The sequence below is a fragment of the Natator depressus genome, chromosome 20, assembly GCF_965152275.1.
Source record: "Natator depressus isolate rNatDep1 chromosome 20, rNatDep2.hap1, whole genome shotgun sequence".
NCBI lineage: Eukaryota > Metazoa > Chordata > Testudines > Cheloniidae > Natator > Natator depressus.
Genome location: NC_134253.1, coordinates 7,098,092 through 7,120,736, shown reverse-complemented (window position 1 = coordinate 7,120,736; position 22,645 = coordinate 7,098,092). Strand labels below are relative to the sequence as shown.

Sequence of the window (22,645 nt, the reverse complement as noted above, 5' to 3'; positions counted from 1 at the left end):
TTTCCAGACCTGTCCAGCTCCAGAGACCAAGGGGAGAAGCAGAGAATAGGGTCTCTGGAGCTGCTACCAAGACTTTGTGAGATCATGAATGGGCTTGTGGGAGGTACATCCCCAGGACACTCTTGTTAAGGGATGACCATGCTACAGAAAGCCTGTGAATTCCTGAGCTCACACAAACAGTATGCTGAGAAAGTGAAAAAACCCAGAACAAGGAAGTGGTTATACAAACAACTAACAGGCCAGCAAATCTCGGGAATTCACTCAGGACACCAGCTTTGTGGCCCACTGAAGATTAAGAGGTAGCTTGAGCATAGTCTCTAGATACCCATGGGGGAGATTTCTGCTAGCAGGGAGGCTCTTTAATTTATCAGACAAAGACAGAAAAGCTGAAGTTAGACTGAAAATAAGGCACTTAAAAAAAAAAGTCAATTAACCCTTGGCATAACTGATCTAGGACCTGTGGTGCATTATCCATCACTTGAAGTCTTTAAATCAAGACTAGATGTCTCTTTCTAACACATACACTCTAAGCCAACAAGAAATTATGTGCTTGATGCAGAAATTATTAGGTGGCGTTCTCTGGCCTGTGTTATGCAAGAAGTCAGACTGGATGGTCATAGTGGTTCCTAGCCTTAAAAATCTATTAATCAATTTCTGCTGCCCTGCTCTTTCTGGAGTTCCGGCCAACATAAGAATTTCTCTTCACTAGTACCCTCCTGCTCCTTTATCCCTGAATCTTTATCTGACCCCACCAAGAACTCTTAACAGCCACAGTTCTAGGTTATGCAGCAGGATCACAGGCAGTGAACACTTCTCTGCTGAACCTGCAGACAATACCTGGCCACTTCAAGTGCATTCAGAGTCACCAGCTATCGTGACCCTAAGCAGCCCAGCAGAGTAGCTGCCTGGTTTCTGTAGCAGCCCAGTGGTAGATTAGCTCCTGGAAGAACATTCAGGTCATGAGCACCAATGTCATTAGCCTATAAAGCAAGCAGAGGATTTGGCATCCCTGTACTGGCCCCAATATAGTGTTTTTGAATTAGAAATAATGGACAGCACCAGAGCATAGTAACATGTAGGAGAGTTTTCCCAAGTGTCTTACAACGAAGTAGATTGTCTGACTTGGATGATAAGTAGGCAGAATGAAGAGCATTATAAAAGAGAGGAGTCTTAATTATATATCAGGAGTCAAGGTCATGCATCTGAGCAGGAGAACCAACAATGGCCCATAGACTCTCCCAGTTTCATTGACAGCCACTCCCAATGTACATTGGATTCTTCCCAGAGTGAGCCACCGTGCAGTGGAGCCTGACAATGCTGCCATGCCTAGCACAACCCACAGATCACTTTCCTCTCTGCTTTCAGCTTGCTGAAGGGAAAGACTGGCAGAACTTCTGCCAAGCCCAAGGCATCGGAAGGAAGACAGTCTCCACGCCGTGGAGGCTCTAAGGGATAGAGACAACAGCAGTGGCTTGCTGGTGCGTTGGAGATTAGAGTGTGCAATTTGGTGAAGATCATAGAGGCTTTTGACAAGCTAGGAGTCTGACATTCAATTCCGCAGTGGCTAGGAGGAAGGCTAGTCACTGGAAACCTGCTGTTGACCACTCAACACCATCTCAGACTTTGGGTAACTGTATCTGGGGTGCTTTAGACTACTGTTATTTTAGATGTGTGTTTGAGAAAATAAAAAAAAAAAAAAAAAAAAGGATTTTTGGGTGAAAGCACTTGTGCGTACCAATCATTTATCAGACAGAGGAGCTGTATCCACATTGATTTATATCCTGAAAAACAAAGACTAGTTACCATAGTTTCGGGTTCAGAAAAATCCCAGGTAACAGAAAGACTCTCCAAAATGTTCTAGCTCTGTGTCCAATCAGCAGTGGGAATGAGACTTTCTTCCTCTCTTCCCAAACTGACAGCCCCTATTCCCTCAGAATCACAGGCTGCTTCCTGTGGGTAATGATGCACACAGACAAGGACCTTCGCCACCTGTGACCCACCACCACCACCACACAAACTGTGCTTTATGTAGCTTTTTGGATTTTTTGCACAATTAATTCTTTTCACTTTTCTAATACAATCATGTTCTCTGGTAGCATTTCCCCAAAGGATAGAGGGACACACTTGTAAGTAGTTAATTCATTTTATTACATAGCAATGATTGACTGACATCACATCAGTCAGCTCAAGAGAATGCAAGTTAATAGAGGGCATGTGACACTGCCACATGACAGAGTCCCTCTTCTTCCCCCTTCCCAAGTAACCCAATGAACCCAAAGCACCTTGATACAGCACAAGCACCAGCTGTGTAGCTCTTAGGGTGATCAGATGTCCCGATTTTATAGGGACAGTCCCGATATTTGGGGCTTTTTTTTTTTTTTAATATGGGCTCCTATTACCCTTCACCCCTGTCCCAATTTTTCACACTTGCTATCTGGTCACCCTAAGCTCTCCTATCATTTTAGCTTAAGTCAATTAAAAGAGATTTAAGCTAACCCAATAGCATCCACACGTATACAGCAGCTACACCTGTTTAAAGTCACACCTTTAGTTAAACTGCTGCAACTATGTGTTTAGACTGAGCTGTCGGCTGGTGTTATCGCTCCAGGTAAACTGGTAAATGTTCAAATCTACATAGTGCAGTACCATGGGACAAATTTAGCTGGGGTGCCACCACTGAGGTCCATTCGATACTCCGCACCTTGTCTTGTGTTTCACCCACTCAAGTGACACAAAAGCAAAGCCCCGCACCCACCCTCAAAGAGCCAAACAAATGCATCCTGGGACAGAAGGAGGAAACAAAGGCCATGTCCACATTCAGGATTTTCCATGAACGTAGCTACTTGGAGGGAGCTGTGCTGGTGCAAACCTCCGTGCAGACGAACTGCACCAGTGCAACTTACCTTCGGGGTTTGCTCAATCAGTGCAAACCCCCTTGACACCAGCACGTCTACTCTAGTTTAGCTATACCAGTGCAAAAAATCATGGACATAGGCAAGCCCCAACCCACTCTATTCCAGTGGCTACACAAAATCAATGGGGTTATCTTGGCAACAAGCAGCAGAATTTGGGCCTGGGTTTCTAGATGGGGAACTACAGGCCAGTCAGCCTCACCTCAGTCCCTGGAAAAGTCACGGAGCAGGTCCTCAAGGAATCAATTCTGAAGCACTTAGAGGAGAGGAAAGTGATCAGGAACAGTCAGCATGGATTCACCAAGGGCAAGTCATGCCTGACTAATCTAAATGCCTTCTATGATAAGATAGCTGGCTCTGTGGATGAGGGGAAAGCAGTGGACGTGTTGTTCCTTGACTTTAGCAAAGCTTTTGACACGGTCTCCCACAGTATTCTTGCCAGCAAGTTAAAGAAGTATGGGCTGGATGGATGGACTATAAGGTGGATAGAAAGCTGGATAGATCGTCGGGCTCAACGGGTAGTGATCAATGGCTCCATGTCTAGTTGGCAGCCGGTATCAAGTGGAGTGCCCCAAGGGTTGGTCCTGGGGCCAGTTTTGCTCAATATCCTCCTTAATGATCTGGAGGATGGCGTGGATTGCACCCCCAGCAAGTTTGCAGAGGATACTAAACTGGGAGGAGTGGTAGATACGCTGGAGGGTAGGGACACGATACAGAGGGACCTAGACAAATTAGAGGATTGGGCCTAAAGAAATCTGATGAGGTTCAACAAGGACAAGTGCAGAGTCCTGCACTTAGGAAGGAAGAATCCCATGCACTGCTACAGACTAGGGAACGAACGGCCAGGCAGCTGTTCTGCAGAAAAGGACCTAGGGGTTACAGTGGACGAGAAGCTTGATATGAGTCAGTGTGCCCTTGTTGCCAAGAAGGCTAACGGCATTTTCGGCTGTATAAGTAGGAACAGCAGATCAAGGGATGTGATCATTCCCCTCTAGTCAGCATTGGTGAGGCCTCATCTGGAGTACTGTGTCCAGTTCTGGGCCCCACACTACAAGAAGGATGTGGAAAAATTGGAAAACGTCCAGCGGAGGGCAACAAAAATTTTTAGGGGGCTGGAGCACATGACTTATGAGGAGAGGCTGAGGGAACTGGGATTATTTAGTCTGTAGAAGAGAAGAATGAGGGGATTTGATAGCTGCTTTCAACTACCTGAAAGGGGGTTCTAAAGAGGAGGGATCTAGACTGTTCTCAGTGGTAGCAGATGACAGAACAAGGAGTAATGGTCTCAAGTTGCAGTGGATATTAGGAAAAACTTTTTCACTAGGGGGGTGGTGAAGCACTGGAATGGGTTACCTAGGGAGGTGGTGGAATCTCCTTCCTTTGAAGTTTTTAAGGTCAGGCTTGAGAATTCTACGAAATTCACTGGAATGGGAAGACTCATCACACTCGCAATCTCATAACCCTTTCTGGTGAATTCCTGCTACTGGAAAGGTTGCAAAACAATTTCATATGTGACCTACTGATTTCATTCAACTATCACTTGGCACAAATATGTGTTTGGCCTAAAGTTTTCCATACTTGGTCTCAGGAGAACATGAAAACTGGCCTCTAGTTAGGAAAGACAATTCTTATTTCATTAGCAAAATACATATTTTTCACCCCAATTGGTCCTGTCAAAAATCTCTCCTTGTAAACCAGTTTCTATGGAGTGTCACTATTTTTCCCCTTCTCAAACACCTGTTCAGTTGTTTTTAAATTGCACGATGATGGGTGGCGAGGTGATATGGTGATCTCCACACCTCTTTTTAACGTTCAGTATCTGACCAGGCTCCTCAGAAAATCTGCATGAGAAAGATCATAAACACAACACAATCCTCTGAGCTCACATTTGCCTCACCAGGAATCTAGGGGGTCTAATAAAAGTTGCAGATCCCTCAATTGTGGGGCTACCACACAATTTTCATAGCATTTTGAAAATTTGATGGTGTCATTTAAAAAACGTTTCTATCTTTCCTCTTTGCCAAGAGAGCATCCCCCACCCATGTAAACAGATGCACATTTGTCCTGTTAACCCAGACTAGCAGCAAAATGCCTCTTGCCAAATGGCAGCATCAAACTCTTTCCGGCTCCATTCACCTCCTTGAGATGCAAGCTTCAAAGCCGAACCAGGGAATTTTAATGCTAAAGTGGTTAAGCATGGGCAATCACCTCCTTTCCTAAAAATCAAAAACAAGGCTCTTCCATGTCAGAGCTCTGCAAGTGGAATGTTGTAGGTGCACAGTTATGCATCTAAAAACTTACTTCACCCAAGCTGCCCACACTGTACACTTTATGGTGGGGTCTGCGGGGCATGTGTTTCTGGTCCACAGAGCGTCAACAGGCTACATGGACTTAGGTTCTTCCCAGTTGCTTCTTCAGGCACCCAGGTTCTTCTCTAAGGGCCTAGGCACATAAGCATGGGGGATGCTGCTACTATCTAAGGCCTGGTTTACTCTTAAAACTTATACTGGGATAGTTATGTTGCTAAAAGCAGGAGTGGGGGGAAGAAATCATACCCTTAACATAGCTGTGCCAATAAAACCTGCAGCGCTGCCGACAGAACAGTGCTCCTGTCGGTGTAGCTAATGTTATTCGAAGTAGTAGTATTCCTGTACCAGCAGAAGGACTCCTATCAGCTTATGCGGTGTCTACACTAGAGCTATGTAAACATAGCTATGCCCACATAGGCTCCGTAGTGTGGACATGGCCTACAAGCAGGATGAGGGGCAACATGAGCTGCTCCCAGGGGCCAGGGCCAACAGCAGGACTGAAGTGCTAGTCACCCCCCAAGAGCCATCAACAGATCCATAGCCACCAGTTGGAAAGGAAAGTCTAGGGGAGAAAGAGGCAGCGGCTGGGCAACAGGACAGACTGCATGGGGAGAAAGAACAGCAGGACAGAGGAAAGGGGAGCAGGAGACAGTGTGATTAACTTATTTTTAAATGGGAAGGACAAATAGACACAAAACACTTCCCTGATGTTACTCTTCCATGAAGGATTTGCTGTAGTTGCTATAGAGATACTGCATAATCAGCCAGGGGATCATGAATTTGTCTTAGACACTTCTTCCCAAAGACGCACTCTACCTTATGAACAAGTCTGAGAACCCCATTTCATGGTACAGACTTAACAGCATAAAACAGTTTAAAATAGCCTTTCACAAAAAGAGGTGCGCACAGACCCATGCCATGTCATTGAACCCTAACTTTTGCATCAGATAGATTATTTAATCTGTGAAATTTAATCTTTCATGCAAAACAACTATTGGTGAGTCAATGAAGATAGATGAAAATAAGAACAATTGTTCTGGAATCAAATCAAATGGGAATTCAGGGAACTTGGGAAGCTCCCTAAGCAATTCCCCCCCCATTAATGGCAAAGCCACATCAGGGGCTGAAGTCAGGTTAGACAGGATCCCATAAGATTTCCTTCCTCAGAGAAACCTCAAAAGGTCAGCAAGACATCTCCCAAACGCCTGAATGGCATAGATCTTTCTCTGAAGTCACACTAATGAGAGCATTTAGCAGAGGAAGAGGGGCTTTTCTTCTCCCAGAGCTGGAACTGGAGAGGGATGTATCCCCAAAGGAGATCTTCCTTCTCTTCTGCTTACACAGTTGTAGTGCTGAGGCTAGGCAGGCTGGCAAATCTAGCATCAAGCATTTAGCTATATGGGGCTTTGCTGGTATTTGGATTATCTGAACTTTGTTGGTGCTAGGATCTTTGCGGAATTTGGCTCCAGGGTCTTCCATGACAATGAACTTACTGAAGAATCTGACAGGGAGAGATTTCATGCTGCAGTAGGATAAGCAGAGATATAAGCATTCAGGGACTTCAGCAACATTATCTGGGAAAGCTATCCCTGGGGCACCTCTCTCCCCCCCAGGATGCCAACATTCCCTTCCCACTACCAGTAGGGTCCCATGGCCATGTACATTTCTGCACAATTGTAGGGGTTTTTTTAGTTGCTATCTAATTATACTCCGTTTCTCCCCCACCACCAATTAAAAAAATATTCCAGCCTTTCTGGTTGCAAAACAAGCCTTCAAAACACATCCCATGTTTAAGCAATGCCCGAGTCTGCAGACAGCCTGAAACAATTGCTCTAGAGGGGGACAGGGGAGATGAACTGGCCTATTCACTGTATTGGGCTGTACTCTGCTATTTAAATGCCTACATTGTTAAATTTTTTCACTGCTGATCACCTTCTACGCCAAAACCTGCAACTGTATCATACCTGCTGCCAAAGCCTCCAGCTTCTCCCTCCCTGCCTGTCCGCACGCCCTTCAGCTCCCTCCAAGGCAGTTGCTGACTCTCAACACAGAAATCCAAGCCTTGAAAAAAATTGACAGTTCAGAGGCTGCATAAAAATAAACTACAATGAAGGTTCCTGTACTTGTGAGGGGGAGAGGGCTACATAGAACACAATAATTCAGGTATGATGAACCTCATGGGATGATACCTTACCCATTAGCATGAATCATAGAATATCAGGGTTGGAAGGGACCTCAGGAGGTCATCTAGTCCAACCCCCTACTCCAAGCAGGGCCATTCCCCAATTTTTGCCCCAGATCCCTAAATGGCCCCTCAGGGATTGAACTCACAACCCTGGGTTTAGCAGGCCAATACTCAAACCACTGAGCTATCCCTCCCCCCATGCCCATTGCCTCCCTGCCCCAGGCAACACCAGGGAGGATAGCTCCCTTCAGGGGCCACCAATAGCATCACTTCCTTGAAGTACAGTCAATTGCCCAATTGCCTTCTTTGCCCATGCCTGTAAGGATCCCCCATCACCTCCCATGCCTAGATCACCAGCAGCCTTCAATCCTTGGGCATTACCAGCCTCCCTGTTGCATCATCTCCTACATCATCAGCATCCCTACTCCATCAACTCCACATAACCCACTCGGGCACCATCAGCATCCCTGACAGCTCCTTTATAGAGGGCTGTATCAGCCACCCTGACATAATCCAACCACAGTCACTGGCTAGGAAGAAGCTTGCAACAGATGAGTCATGTCACTTAGTGGCCTTCTGGAAGATGTTCGGACAGCACAGTGATAGGCCTGGAAACCTTGAACAGAAAGGTTCCCTATCTCTCCTCCCGCCACTGGTGTGTTACTTTATGGGGTTTTACACCTAACTCCAAAAGATTTGGCACTGTGTCTGGTCTCTACAGTAGGATTTTTTCATCTTTAAATTCTCACCGTTGCTATCCATAGCTGTGTTCCATCTATGGGAGCAGTGCTGGGAGCACTAGTGACCACATGGTCTAACCAGCCCCCAGCGTTTTAAGCACCCTACTGTCTCACTCTGCTCAATGCAGCTCTAGATTACATTGTGGTTAGAAGTGCCAACAGCTGCTGGCACAGTATCCACACTCCCACTGGTGAAGCTGAACCAGCAGCAGCAATGGAAGAAAACTTTAGGGAGAAAATCCTAGCATGGCACATCCCAGAGCCCTCCCCATGCCAAGCATTGTGCCTTATGCACTAGCTGCCTGGTAGGATGATCCTCATCGTTATTGGCATTATGTTAACACCTAGGAACCCCAATCAAGGAGCATGTTCCCACTGTGCTGGGAGTTGTATGGGCAAGTAAGAAGGCAGACAGTCCCTGCCTCAGAGAGCTCACAACCTAAATGTCAGGCAGCTCATAACAGGTGGACACCATACCTGATGCCCCCTTTCCCCATGAAAAGACAGCGTCCCTCCTGCCTCGCCTCCCCAGGCCCCATCAGCTTCCCTCTCATTTCCTTCCTGGAGCAGCATCAGCCCACTGCCCCCTACCCTCCCTGCCCCAGCAGTCTGCCCTCCACCCCCAGCACCTGTCTTTCAGCACCGCAGCATCCACCTGCACTCATCTACAGGCACCAGCCTCCCTGCTCCTTCGAGCACCATCATTTCCCCAGCTACGGAGCACCATCAACTCCAGGACACCTGCTGACCCCCAGTTCTATCAGCCTCTCTGCAGGACACCTGGCTCCCAGCCACCCCAGCGACCCCTAGCACCAGGCTCCCAGCCCTTGGTCATCCCCCTGCCCCCTCCCCTGACACCAGCCTTCCATCCGCAGGCACCTGGGACTCAGTTCCCTCCGCCGTCCCCCCCAGACAGCTGGGTTGCCCTTCCGCACCCCCAACCCCCTTACTCCCTTCCCGGAATAGCTACGTCCCTTCCCCACCTCGGGCACCGGGGGCCCCACCCCCCAGAATCCCCCCCTTGCTCCCCTCATCTGCCGCACTGCATGCCCCCACAACCCAGACCTGGTTGCCAGCCCTCGGGCCCTGCCCCAGCCGGTCCCCGCCCCACTCCAGACACCTGGTGCCCTGCCCCCAGGATTCCCCCCGTGCCCCACACCTGGACCCCCCAGCATCCCTCCGGGCGCCCCGCCCCGGACACCTAGGTCTCTGCCCCCAGCATCCCCCGCTCCCCTCCCCGGGCACCTGGATCCCTGCCCCCACCCCCAGGGCTCCCCGCGCCGCGCCCGGACACCTGGGGCTCTGCCCCCGCCCCACCCTGCCCAGCTTTCAGCACCCCGGACGGGGCCGCTCCCCAGGCTCCGCGCCGCCCCCCCGCAGGGCCGGGCCGGGCCGGGCGCCGAGTCCCCGGGGGCGGCTCCGCTTTGTCCCCGGCCGGCCGGGCTCCCAGCGGACACTCACCCGGTCACGCGCCGTCCCCGCCTCCCGGGCGCCCAGGGGGCCGGGCCCGCAGGGCTCCTCAGCGGCCCCGCAGCCGCCGCCGCCTCCTGCCCGGCTCCGGCCTCCGCAGCAGCACCAGCGCTGGGGACATGGTCCCTTTAAATCCCCCCCCTCCAGGGGCCCGGCCAGTCCCGCGGCTGCCGCTGCCTGCGCCGCTCCGGCCGCTCCCCCGCCCCCCTTCCCGCGGCGGCGCCGCCAGAGCGCGTCACTGAGCGCGCGACATTGCCGCCGACGACATCTTGGAAGAGGCAGGGGAGGTAAATGCCAGGGCCGAGGCCGGACCTCTCGCGCCTCGCGGCCGCCATGTTAGGAGAGGCTAAGGAGTCCTTTGCCAAGACCATGGCTTCCCTCCCAGCGGCACGGCTGGATTACGTCACTCGCAGCGTGACGGTCAGAGCCTCCCTCCCCCCCTTCTTGGGAGAGACAAGCTACACTGACCTGGGAATGCCACGCCCCATTGTCGTGGCTCAGGTGTATTGCGTCACCGAGTAGCGACGGCTATTCGCTACCGCCATCTTAAAAGAGGCAGGGGTGGCAGAGGCGCGACCCAGGGTCTCGTTCCTCCGCGCGTGGGTAGGCGGCTCCAAGCAGAGGGAGGCGGGCGCCGGGCGCCCCTCCCTCCCAGGTAGGGTGACCAGGTGTCCCGATTTTATAGGACAGTCCCGATTTTTGCATCTTTTTCTTATATAGGCTCCTATTACCCCCCACCCCTGTCCTGATTTTTCACACTTGCTGTCTGGTCACCCTACTCCCGGGGGATAACAGGCTTGGGGTCAGCCTCCCCCCCCACCCCCCCGCAATGGATGACCGGCTTGGAGGAGTCTGGCAGGCTCTCCCCACCTCCCGCAGGGTGACCGGCTGGGGGGGGGCTCTTCTCCCTCACATTGGGTGACCTATGTGGGGGGGTTGCCCCCTGCCCCTCATTGGGTGGGAGCCTCTCTGTGGGCAGCAGGCGTGGAGCCGTGCCGCAGGTGGCTGCGTGTCCTTCAGGAGACTCGGGGTAAAAGTAACCCCTAGAGCAGGGGGTCTCAAACGTCATTGCACCGTGACCTTCTGACCAAAAAAAAAAATGACTACAGCACTCCAGGAGTGGGGACCGAGGCCCGAGCTCCGCCACCCCAGGTGGGGAGGCCAAAGTCGGAGCCCCACTGTTCCGGGTTGGGGACCAAAGACCAAGGGCTTCAGCCCCAAGTGGGAGGCCTGTAACCTGAGCCCCGCTACCCAGGGCTGAAGCCCTCATGCTTTGGCCCCAGGCCCCAGCAAGTCAAACGCTAGCCCTGGCAACCCCATTCAAATGGGGTCGCGACCCACAGTTTGAGAACTGCTGCCCTAGAGCAGTGGTCTCCAAAATGGGGTGCGTGCACCCCAGGGGGTGCACCAGAGGATCCCAGGGCATGTGCGGCAGGAGGAACACTGCTGGATGGCACTCTGCCGTGTTTTTTTTCTTCAGCGGCAGCTCTGCACCCCTGCGGCAGGTCCTCCCTCCTTCTTTTTTCGGCGGCATGCCTGCGGTAAGTCTTCCCCTCTCTTTTTTTCGGCGGCACCGTGGGGGTGCGCCATCCAAAAACTTTGGAGACCACTGCCCTAGAGTGATATCAGTGGATATTAACCCCAACCATGTGACACGGATAGTCACTGTATTTTCTGCTCATCACATGATCAGTCCCCACTGATTCAAGAAACTGGAGCAAAAAAATTCTAGGCTAAGACAATGCCAGGTGCTGTCATTTGTTTTGGGAGAGCAGTAGTTTCCAAAGAGCATGTGCCTGGCAACCCGCAAAAAAAGTGGCTACACCACAATCTGTGCCAGTACCACTAACGCCACTAAAGGTCAGCCTATAAGGAGGGCAGACAACATCAAGCAGAGCAAGGAGAATGCTGGCATTTCTTGCTAGAGACCCAGAATTCTGCTGACAAAAGGAACACTCCTCCAGCCTAACAATGGGAAGGTAGTGGAGCTGTAGTGGTGGTCATGTGATCAAAACCCCACTGATGTCCAGATAGAATTATTGCCAGGTGTGCAATAAGATTCATAGACTCCAAGGCCAAAGGGGACCATTATGATCATCTAGTGTGACCTCCAGTAGAACACAGAAGTTCCCCAAAACAATTCCTACAGCATAGCTTTTAGAAAAGTGACCAATTTTGATTAACCACTAGAATAATTTTGCAATTACCCTCACTGTTAAAAATTTACACCTTACTTTGTCTGAATTTATCTAACTTCAACTTCCAGTCATTGGATTGTGTTATTTCTTTCTCAGCTATATTGAAGAGCCAATTATTAAATAGTGGTTCCCCCTGTAGATACTTAAGTCATCCGTTAACCTTCTCTTTGTTAAGCTAAATAAATTGAGCTCTTTAAGTCTATCACTCTAAGGCATGTTTTCTAATCTTTTAAATCATTCTTGTGGGTCTTCTCTGAGCCCTCTCCAATTTATCAACGTCCTTCTTGAATTTTAGGCATCAGAACTGGACACAGGATTCCAGCAATGGTCACACCAATACCAACCATAGAGGTAAAATAACCTCTCTACTCCTACTTGAGATTCTCCTGTTTATGTATCCCAGGATTGCATTAGCTCATTTGGGCACTGGGTCATATTGTGAGCTCAAGTTCAGCTGATTATCCACCACAACCCCCAAATCTTTTCCAGAGTCACTACTTCCTAAGATAGAGCCCCCCATCTTCTAAGAAGGGCCTATGTTCTTTGTTCCTAGATGTATAAGTTTACAATTAGCCATATTAGAACACACTGTTTGCTTGTCCCAATTTATCAAGTGATCCAGATCACTTTGAATCACTGACCTGTCCTGTTCATTATTTACCAGTCCCCAAATTTTTATGTCATCTGCAAACTTTCAGTGGTGATTTTATGTTTCCCTCCAGGTAATTGATAAAAATGATAAATAGCATAGGGCCAAGAACCAGTCCCTCTATGACCCCCGCCAATAACACACCCAATCAATGATTCGCCATTTACAATTACATTTTTGAGACCTATCCATTAGTCAATTTAATATGTGCCATGTTAATTTTTTTTATTGTTCTAGTTTTTTTATCAAAATGCTGTGTGGCACCCAAACTTCTGTAAGGCATTTGATTAAGTATATTACATCAACACTATTACCTTTATCACCAAACTTGTAATCTCATCAATAAAGATATCAAGTTAGTTTGACAGGATCTATTTTCCATAAAGCCATATTGAGTTGTATTCATTACATTACCCTCCTTTAATTTATTAATCAAGTCCCATATCAGCTGCTCCATTATGTTAGCCCAGGATTAGTGTCAGGCTGTCAGGTTATCCCATTTACGATTTAAAAAAATCAGCACAATGTTAGCTTTCTTCCAGTCTTCTGGAACTTCTCCAGTGTTATAAGACATTGAAAATTAACATTAACTGGCTGGCAAGCTCCTCCGGCAACTCTTTTAAAACTCTTGGATGCAAGTTATCTGGACCTGCTGATTTAAAAATATCTGACTTAAGGAGATTCTGTTTAACATCTTCCAGCGATACTAGTGGAATGGAAAGAGTGTTATCACCAAATGATGAGACTATGTCATCTGTTTTTCCCCCAACTATAGAACAGAAATACTTATTCTGTTAGGTGATAGATTTCTCCTTGTGCCCCCTTGCTTCCCTTATCAGTTTTCTATAATTCCCAATTTTTGATTTAAGAAATTTCAAGGATGTTTTAGTACTGGCAGGGTAAGACCTCCAGGATATGTCACTCAGATTGAAGTCCCCCCGTGATCATTCAGCTTTTTTTCCTACACATTGCAGACAGGCACATAAGGAAATGGTCATCCTTTTCCCTAGTGTGATTTGGTGGTCTGTAGCTGACACCAACTAATACCCCATCTTGTGCTTTATTGGTTAGGACATTGATCCATAAACATTCAAGAGGCAGAATAATCCTCTCAGCACTTGGGGCTTCAGGTCATGCATCATAACTTCCATCCTAGGCATCTCCATTTCCATGTTCTATTAATTAGCTGTATTATTTTGTTAATTTTGATTGGTGGTATGATTTGCATGTGATGTCATAGTACCCAGGGATATTTACCCCTTCATACGACAAGGGTGTAAACTTCATAAACAAGACAAGTCAGCTGTCTCTTACCAGCTCTCCTGTGCGTCACAAGTTTACGGTATTGGGACCTGGCAACCACAAGTGGTTTGGGAGTCTGACATCCATAGTTACTGAAAGGTGCATGTGACAACACTGAAACTAATATCTATCGTGTCTCTTCCTAAAGTGTTTTTCATACTCTGGAAGCTCTGTATAATCAAACAAGCGTGCAAGAGGGTATTAGCAGTCCCACAGTTAAGTACCCACAAGTCAGGCAGTGTCAAAATTAATGTTAGTGAGAGCAGATCTAGGAAATTTCAGCCTAAAAAGTTAGTCTGGGAAAGTTATTTGTGACTGAAAATAGGAAGTTGGAGTGGAAACCGTTGGGGAACCTTAATTTTAGCTATTGCTAGTCCTGCAGCTACAGTACACTACTGCCATCACTCTCCACTAAAATGCAGCCATAGCTGGGGCAATGCAGCTGTTTAACACCACACATCAGATTAGTTCAGAAAGTGAGGAAGGGAATTTAGTGCATATCATTATCCAAGTTGGAACTGGGTCAGGACACCAGGGTTAATTCCCTTAATTTTCTAAAGAGTCTGGGATTTTTAGTAGCCAAAAGTGGTTTTGCATCCCCTCCCCAAGATGGCATCCCAACAACAGGGCCCCTCCTAATGCCATAATGGGGTTTAGTACCAACTCAGAGGTAAAGGGAAGCACGCTGTATACCTCTGCATTAGCGCACTTTGTCACACAGCCCAAGATTGGGGGAACAGGCTCAGAAGTGATTCAAGAGAAAAAGCTCCTCTACTGAATCACTAACACTTCCTGAAGCCTCCCCCAGCAACACACTAGGGCACTGGTGTGAGTGCTGGCCCTTGCTATTTTCTCCACACCGCTCCCCATACAGATCTCCCTAGTACCACAATGAAACATTGGGGGCAGTGCTGGCCCAGAGGCCCCCAATGAATGACCCACACCATTCCCTCTAGCACCATGCTGGGATCTTGGGGTCAGCATTCATCTTGAGAGGAGAGCACTCCCTACTGAATGATCCTCCCCTACTGCAGCACAGTGATCCCCACAGCTCACTATTGCCAACGTAAGCATTCAAAAGTCATGAATTGGATACCAAAATAAATACATAAATAAATGAATCAATCAAGCCTGGCTCCAAAATTACTCTCTTTCCCCCATCAGCTTTCTGATTTCAGTGATGCACCCCATTCATGAGCCAGACCGCAAAAATCATGAGACTGATTTAAAAATTAATAAGGTGTGTGGAGAGGAGACCAGCTAGGCACTCCAGCCAGTCAGGGCAGAAGCAGCCAATGCAGGGACCTTTGGACATTCAGAAAACTTCCTTCAGTTTTGACTGGACTTTCTCTGCCATGTGCTGACTGGCTGTTTGCTCCAACCCTCCCCTCTCTCACATTGTCTCTCCACCTCAGCATTACTCCGTACCTGCCTCTCCTCCTCTGCCCTGTCCACCTTACCCTCCTTCTCTTATCTTTCCATTTAGCTGATCCCCTCCTAACTAACCACCTCCTCCCCTAAATCAATCAGTTATGGAACTACCATGCCATCTACTGCCGTCCTGTTGTTCACTCTGCTGGGGTGTTCTACCCCTTCCCCACCCTGTGTTTGTCTGGTCTGTTTACATTGGCAGGTCTTCAGGGCAGGGCTCATCTACCAGTCTGGGTTTGTACAGCACCTAGCACAATGGGGGCCCTGATCTCAGCAGGCCCTTAGGCCCTGTTGCAATCAGCCTGTTTAATAAATACAGGTTTTGATCTGGCTTCTGATTCTTTACCCCTCGGGGAAGCTGCCTGCCCTACAATCAATCACTGTAGAGTGAAAATTCAACCTGAAATGCACACACAATGCCTGTGGCTGCTCCCACTCTCCCATCCCTAGCCCTCAGGTTGGGAAGCTGTCATTGTCTCTCTCTCCAGTCCTGTCCTGCCTCACTATTCCAGCCTATCCCTTCTGTCTCTTGGTCCTATATCCCCCTCACTCCACCCACTCCATTCTTCCTGTCTCTACAGTTGCCTTGTCTGCTCCCAGGTTCCCTTCCATGCCACCATGTTCTCCTAGCCCCAGTCTCCTGCCCTGCCACTCACCCGCGGTCTTTTATCCCCCACATATTCTATCAGCCCCTCTTTCCATCCCCATATTCACCTGCTCTTATCTCCGCTGAAGGCAGCCTGGCTTCCATCCCACTGGCAATGAATAGCGGGTAGCAGTGTCCATGTTCACTGGGGATGTCCTCGTCACCTCCTGCAAAGGGGAATGGTGGCCATCTTAGCTGAAAGCAGCCTGCCACTAGTCCCACGGCCGTGAGAGGTGGTGGCCATTTTGAAAAGAAACAGAGCAGAGCTTTGGAAGCTAGGCTCAGGTTCCCCCTTGGGGACACCCCGCATTGCTCCCCAGGTCTGGCTTGGTGACAGCAGGCAGTGCTGAGCCTGCAGCAGGGACCCACCTGCTCCAATGTATCTATGATAACCCTGGGTTCACAATGCACCCTGAAAAGACAACTGGCTGTACAGGGGAGGCTCCTTCAGCCCCAGGGTGTGGGAGCTGCCATCCCACCCCTCCCTGAGCACTAGCCTGCTTCCCTGTACATCTGCCCTGCCCCTCTCCATCTCCCCACCTGCCCTGCCCATATTTTTCTCTTCTTAGCCCTCCCTTCATCCCCTCTCTGCCTTCTACAGGCCCCTGCACTCCTAGCACCCACACCCATCTGCACATCTTCCCACCCAGCACCTTGCGGGGGAGGGGGTCAGCCCCTATATACCTTACTGAAGAAAAATAAAGTTTGGATATGGGAAAAGCCTCAAGAGGAAGCCTTCTGCCAGTTGAAACAAGCTTTGATTAAAGCACTTGTGTTAGCCTACCCTCAACCTGACAGGCCTTTTCACCTGCAATTGGCCACTACGGAAAAAGAACTGAGTGCAGTACTGCTACAGGATGCTGGAACGGAAGCTTGTAGCATTTGGCTCAAGGATACTCAGCAAGGTAGAAAGAAGGTTTTCAGCTTGTGAAAAGGAAGTATTGGCACTTGTGTGGGTTCTCCAACACTGGGAGTATATTGTGGGGGTGTCTCCAGTCATCCTGAAGACCCCACACACACCTGTCAAATATGTGTTGTCTGGAAAGATCAAAGGGAGAGTATCTATCCTGAGACTTGCAGAATGGACTTTGAACCTGCTGAATAAGAATGTGAAAGTAAAGATCAAAGATTTATCTACCATACTGTATGCACTACTAGTCCAAGGGGAGGAACATGAGTACCCCGTTCTGTATGAAGATCCAGAGCCACTGGAATCCCCATTCAAAATGGGGATTTCGTTTGAACAGGCCAGAGACTTGGAGTTAAAAATATGGTATGTGGACGGAAGCTGCTTCTATCATGAAGGAAAGCTCTGCCCTGGGTATGCTGTCCGACAGGTTGATATCGAAAGAATCCACACTCTGCTCTGGCAGTCAAGGTAGTAGCTATCACAGCGATTCTTGGAGAGGCAGATCCAGAAGACGATCTTCTGATATGCTCAGACTCTGATTGGGCTGTTCAAGCTTTCTTGACCTGGATGTCTATATGGGTGAAGAGAGGCATGACTTCAGCCAACGGGATAGTCATTGCCCATTCCAGGTACCTGCTGTATGCTTGGAAGAAGGCAGAATCCAGAGAGGGAAAGGTCTTTGTGTTGAAAGTGAGAGCACACCAAAAAACTCGAGATGAAATAGCCGAATTGAACAATAGGGTAGACTCTGGATGAAGACAGTGAACCTAATCAGCAAAGTGCAACCTGCTCACCCAACGCTACAGCAATCGGACCTTGTGGTACTCCAGAACCAAGATCCAGAAATTCAGGATTTGGTTAAACAGGGGGAGTCTAAGAACTTTAGGATCTTTAAAACTAAAGATGACCTTGTTATGGCTGTCAGAAAAAGTAACAGAGAGGGAACTACAATGGTAGTGATACCTGTGTGTCTAAGGAAAGAATTTGTTGCTTTGGCTCATGGCCAGCAGCATTTGGGCATAGAGAAGACAGTCAATAGGATCTTGACTCTGGGGTGATGGCCTGGTTATGTGAGGGATATAGATCATCACATGCACAACTGCCTACCCCGTCCAGAGAACAACCCTGACAGCAAGGTAGTGAAGGGATCCTTCCTGCACCAGCCCATAGTAGATCCATGGTCTAGGTTGCTGTGACATTATCTGATTAAAATATGACGAGCAAATCATTGTTGCTACCACTGTTCTATATAATTGCAACAAATCTTATACAAAGTGTGATGCATGGCCAGAAAAGGGTTAAGCATCCTGAAGGATAATTGACCCAGATTCAACCTTTAGAGACATGTTAGAAAAGTATCTGCAAAAAGAACAGAAGTACTTGTGGCACCTTAGAGACTAACAAATTTATTAGAGCATAAGCTTTCGTGGGCTACAGTCCACTTCATCGGATGCATAGAATGGAACATATAGTAAGAAGAGATACAGACTAACACGGCTGCTACTCTGAAACCTGTTAGAAAAGTATGTGAATGGTAATTAGGGCCATTCCATGGTAGATAGGCAAGAAATTCGAAATGCAAACCGATATTACTCATATCTTGCTAAATGTTAGCCATATAAACAGTTCCTGTCTGGCACTATAGCTGTTGATTTAAAGATTAAAAGGGAATATTAATATTTAGATGAATCTTGGGTGAAATAATGTCATTGTCTATATGTCTCTTTAAAGATTGTGATAGACTGCCTAATGGATAAATTGCCTTATGTTAATCTGTGTAGCTAATTACTGGTGAGGCTTAGGAAACAGGGCTACTTCAAAGTATCCATGATTGCCTATTGTTCGCTTAAGGACTCCAACCTGTCAAAGAAGGCTAAAAAACTGTATAAAAGACCCTTGGGTCTTGATTCTTTTTATCTCAGATCTGCTTAAGCTTCATCGGGGAAGTGTGAGTCGCAAGATTGAGATCTCCAGTCCTAATCTGGATTCACCCTGAATATGAACATTGGACTGTAGCCTATGAACTAATTCTGAAAGAACTCTTCGCAACTACAAAGCTCACCATCTCTACTATGAATCTGATCTCAAACTGTACTCATGTCTGTATGTATAGTGATCTTTTAACCAATACTCACTCTCTTTTCTTTAATAAATTTTTGTTTAGTTAATAAGAATTGGTTGTAAGCGTGGATTTGGGTAAGATCTGGAATATTCATTAACCTGAGAGGTTATGTGTCTGATCCTTTGGGATTGGTAGAACTTTCTTATATGATAAGATTTTCAGTAATCCTCATAATATTTGACTTGGGTGTCTGGGTGGAGGCCTGAGGCTGGGTTGCTTTAAGGGAACTGTGCTGTTGGCTTCTGGGTAACCAGTGAGGTATTACAGAAGCTGTTTTGGTAAATCTAAGTATTGGATTGTCTGCCCCATTCTTTGCAGTTCACCCTAATTGAGTAACTCCAGTGTGACGCACTAGGACCCTGGTCACAGTTGCAAATCGATTTTATAAACCCATTGCCTCAGACTGGGCGAGGTAACAAGTACTGTCTGGTAGTGATAGATGCTTTCTTGAAGTGGGTGGAAGCCCACCCAATGAGAAACACATCCAGTACTACAGCTAAGGTGCTGCCAAAGCAGATCTTTTCCAGGTTCGGACTACCTGATGTAATCTATTCTGACCAGGGCCCTCACTTTGTAGGTGATATGGTTAGGTGTATGTCAGGCATTTGGGGTAAAGCAGAGGTTGCATATTGCAGGTCACCGTCAAAGCTCAGGTTTAGTAGAACGAACCAATAGAACCCTAAATACTGCATTGAGAAAGATAGTGAAACAGTCAGGTAAAGATTGGGATAGGAAGCTCCGACTGATTCTCATGACACTAAGATCAACAGTAGCTTCACATAGGCTTACTCCTCACAAGGTCCTGACAGGTAGACTTATGAGATCCCAGAGCAGTAGTGGCTGGGTGGAATGCCATTGGATGATTATCAGCCACGGGTTCTGACAGATAAATTCATGAGTGAGTTGTTAGATTCCATCAGTAAGATCCAGAAACAGGTCGTGGTCAACCTGAAGGCGAATAGAAAGCTAATGGACAAACGTCTGGGGGACACCTCAAAAGGTAACCAAGTGGAACATCAGGGACAGAATGCTGTACAGGTTTTATATGGAAAAGAGCCATGAATTGAGCCCCAGGTGTCTGGATCCTGTTGTTACTGTTAACAAATCAAGTCCCAACGTTTACCAGGTTGAAATTAAAGGGAAAAAGAAGCAGGTTTTTAAAGTGGTTCCACTCTTCCCGATTGAAGAGCTGGAAGAGCCAATAAACATGCAGAGGAAAGCACGGGTGAGCTCTGACAGTACTAAATGCTTAGAGGAAAATGGAGGTTCCAGTGAGCTCTGTCAGTACTAAGCGCCCAGAGGAGCACAGAGGCTCCACTAAGCTCTGTCAGTACTACTTGCCCAGGAGGAAAGCAGAGGCTTTCATGGTGTAAGTCCTAGTAAGGGTTTGTCAGTGCTAAATATAGTAACCTGCTCTTCTCTTTCTTTGCTTTCCAGGTGCTACGGAAAAATGCTCTGGTGTATTTGTTTATGTGTACGGGCCCTGCATTTTGGAAATGCAGTGACTGTTAACACTGGTGACCATTTTAGTTGTGAGGCTAATAACAGTTATGTAATCCAAGGAATGCCTCTTCAACTTAATGGCACCATAGCAATATACGCAAATGAACGATTGACCAATTGTTACGTGGTCTGGGAAGACAAGTCCAGTGGAAGGACTATGACTGCCTTCATGGTAGACAGTGAGTCAAATGTAACCCTAGAAAATGCTAATGGAGACACGCTTGCATCCGTGTTCAGATTGGATGTTGGATGCATGTGGATAATTAGTGATACTTTTCTCACTGGCTGCACTCTGCAAGTGGCAGTAAACAATGGTTCACTTTGTTCATATGTGGAAACAAAAGTGAATAGTTGGATGAAAGTTGGGGTAAACACTATTGATATTGTAATCAATGTTAAGTAAGAGCTGTAAAAATTAATTTGTATACCCCTATTCAAATGTTTACTGGACACATGCAGTGTATCAACTTCACAAATGTCAGACACTTTGGTTCACAGAATAAGAACAAGTTTTGTGAGTATGGAAATGTTACATTCAGTGTTAGGTGCATAAGTAGCGTTGATGTAGACGTAAATGTAAACGGTACCGGTAAATGGATTCACTGGCCTGTATGGTCTCAGGTCAAGGAAGTTACTGTTGTTCGTAGACCATATAAAAGTTATATCGGGGCTGTGGTGGTGAAGAGGGACATAAAAAAAAAAAACTACTGCTGATCAACCCTCGTTACTCCCTGAAAAAAAGTGTCACTTCAGTTAGATATCTCTGCGTACAGTATAGGTATGCACCTTATGTAATGCTACTCAGGGTGGGATGGTACTTCTGGCTGGAAAGCATCACAATAAGGAACTCTAGACGGAGCAAAAGAGACACCCTAGCTACGATCCTTGGAGGGGTGGGCACTGGCCTAGGTGTCCTTAACACTGTAGATAAGGCAATCTTGGCTAGCAAGATAGGGGCTATAGGTGCAGATATAGCTTCCCTTTTGCATGCATAGACAACATCCCTAAACCAACTGAGTGTGATGCAATGTAGAATTGCTAGTGTACTGCCAGGGTGGTTAAGGCTCCAGGAGCAGGATCATCTGAATATTATAACTGCTTTAGATGTCCTGCAGACCAGTGTGTCCCTGGCCCTGTCCTGTATTCTGTCTCAGGACTAGATATTCACAGTAGCAAAAGATCTAATCAGAGATGGGTTTAGTGTAGTTCTGCCAATAGAGTTGAGGGGAGTCATCTGGAGAAACTTCACCATCTCCTTTGAACAAGATCACCAACAATGGTGGAGGTTAGTGAATTTCTTTTACACAAATGAGATTATAATTATTGCATTTGTCTTCACTATTGAGCAGGCTCAGAAGGAACGGATTTACTCTTTGGTTCCACTAGGACTTAATGTCAGTTAGTCTGTCTTTATGCCGGTAGCGTTGAATAGTGGGTGTACGAGAAAGAGAGTACCTACAGGAGTGTTAACTTGAACTCCTGTGTAGAGGAGTATGGTATAGGTTATACCTGTGGCTCAGGGGTAATTGAGACATCCCATATCTGTTTAGATCCTAAAGAGAGTAAATGCCACTACAGAGTAAGTGCCAGTGATTATAACTGATCTGTTATTGTATTTGTGGATAGAAAATGCATCTGCATTAGAAGTTGGTATCCAAAGTTTGTGGTAAATTATTTCTATGAGGTATTTCACAATCCCTATGTTAACCCGTGCCTGTGCTCCGTACCATCTGTGTGATGGGATGTGGTATTGATTTTGTTCTGACCAATGTGTCAATGCAAACCAAGAGCATGCATTATGTGCTATCTGATCATGTAACACCAGTATACATGGGTGCAAATCTTTCTCTGCTCAGAGAGATTGTACATCGTCCTGAGCTTAGGCAGCAGTTGAGGCAGCTGGAGAAAGATGGAGAGGAGGTGATGCTGATAGTCTATCACTCCTCTAGGCAAATAAAGACTATTCTGAAGTGGGTGGCTTCAGAGTCTAGGTTCAGCCACTGGTGGGAAGGATTATTCAGTGGGTCGACTAATCTGAATGAGATATGGAGTATCTTATTGCACCCGAGAGTAATGGTATTGATCGTTCAGATTCTAATGATAATAGGAATGGTCATATTGGTTTATTGGGTCAGAAAAAGAGTTAAAAGGGTTACCAGTATTAACCAAAGGTTAATATCAGGGTAGTACTTGGAGGTAATGGTTCCTTTCACTCAACAGCTGTGAAAGAAATTAACCAAGGGTTTAAATCTAGGTAACATTTGGGGT

The 22,645-nt window shown here is 47.2% G+C and overlaps 1 protein-coding gene and 1 long non-coding RNA gene across 6 annotated transcripts in view; one reads left to right on the top strand and one right to left on the bottom strand.

Annotated features, from left to right (window-relative positions):
• The window catches only part of WIZ (WIZ zinc finger), a 150,396-nt gene extending 140,735 nt beyond the window's left edge, over positions 1-9,661 (bottom strand). For 4 of the 5 annotated variants that reach the window (XM_074935095.1, XM_074935096.1, XM_074935092.1 and 1 more), the window contains exon 1: positions 7,186-7,278. The gene's annotated coding sequence lies outside the window, so the exon portion shown is untranslated. Of the gene's footprint in view, positions 1-7,185; positions 7,279-9,607 lie in introns of those variants that run through there. The other variant, XM_074935093.1, reaches the window with a different exon arrangement.
• A 492-nt stretch (positions 9,662-10,153) lies between these two features.
• On the top strand, positions 10,154-12,277 carry LOC141975117 (uncharacterized). The gene is made up of 3 exons (XR_012635862.1): positions 10,154-10,271; positions 11,097-11,157; positions 12,110-12,277. It is a non-coding gene; the product is annotated as an uncharacterized LOC141975117 (long non-coding RNA).
• The last annotated feature ends 10,368 nt before the right edge of the window (positions 12,278-22,645 follow it).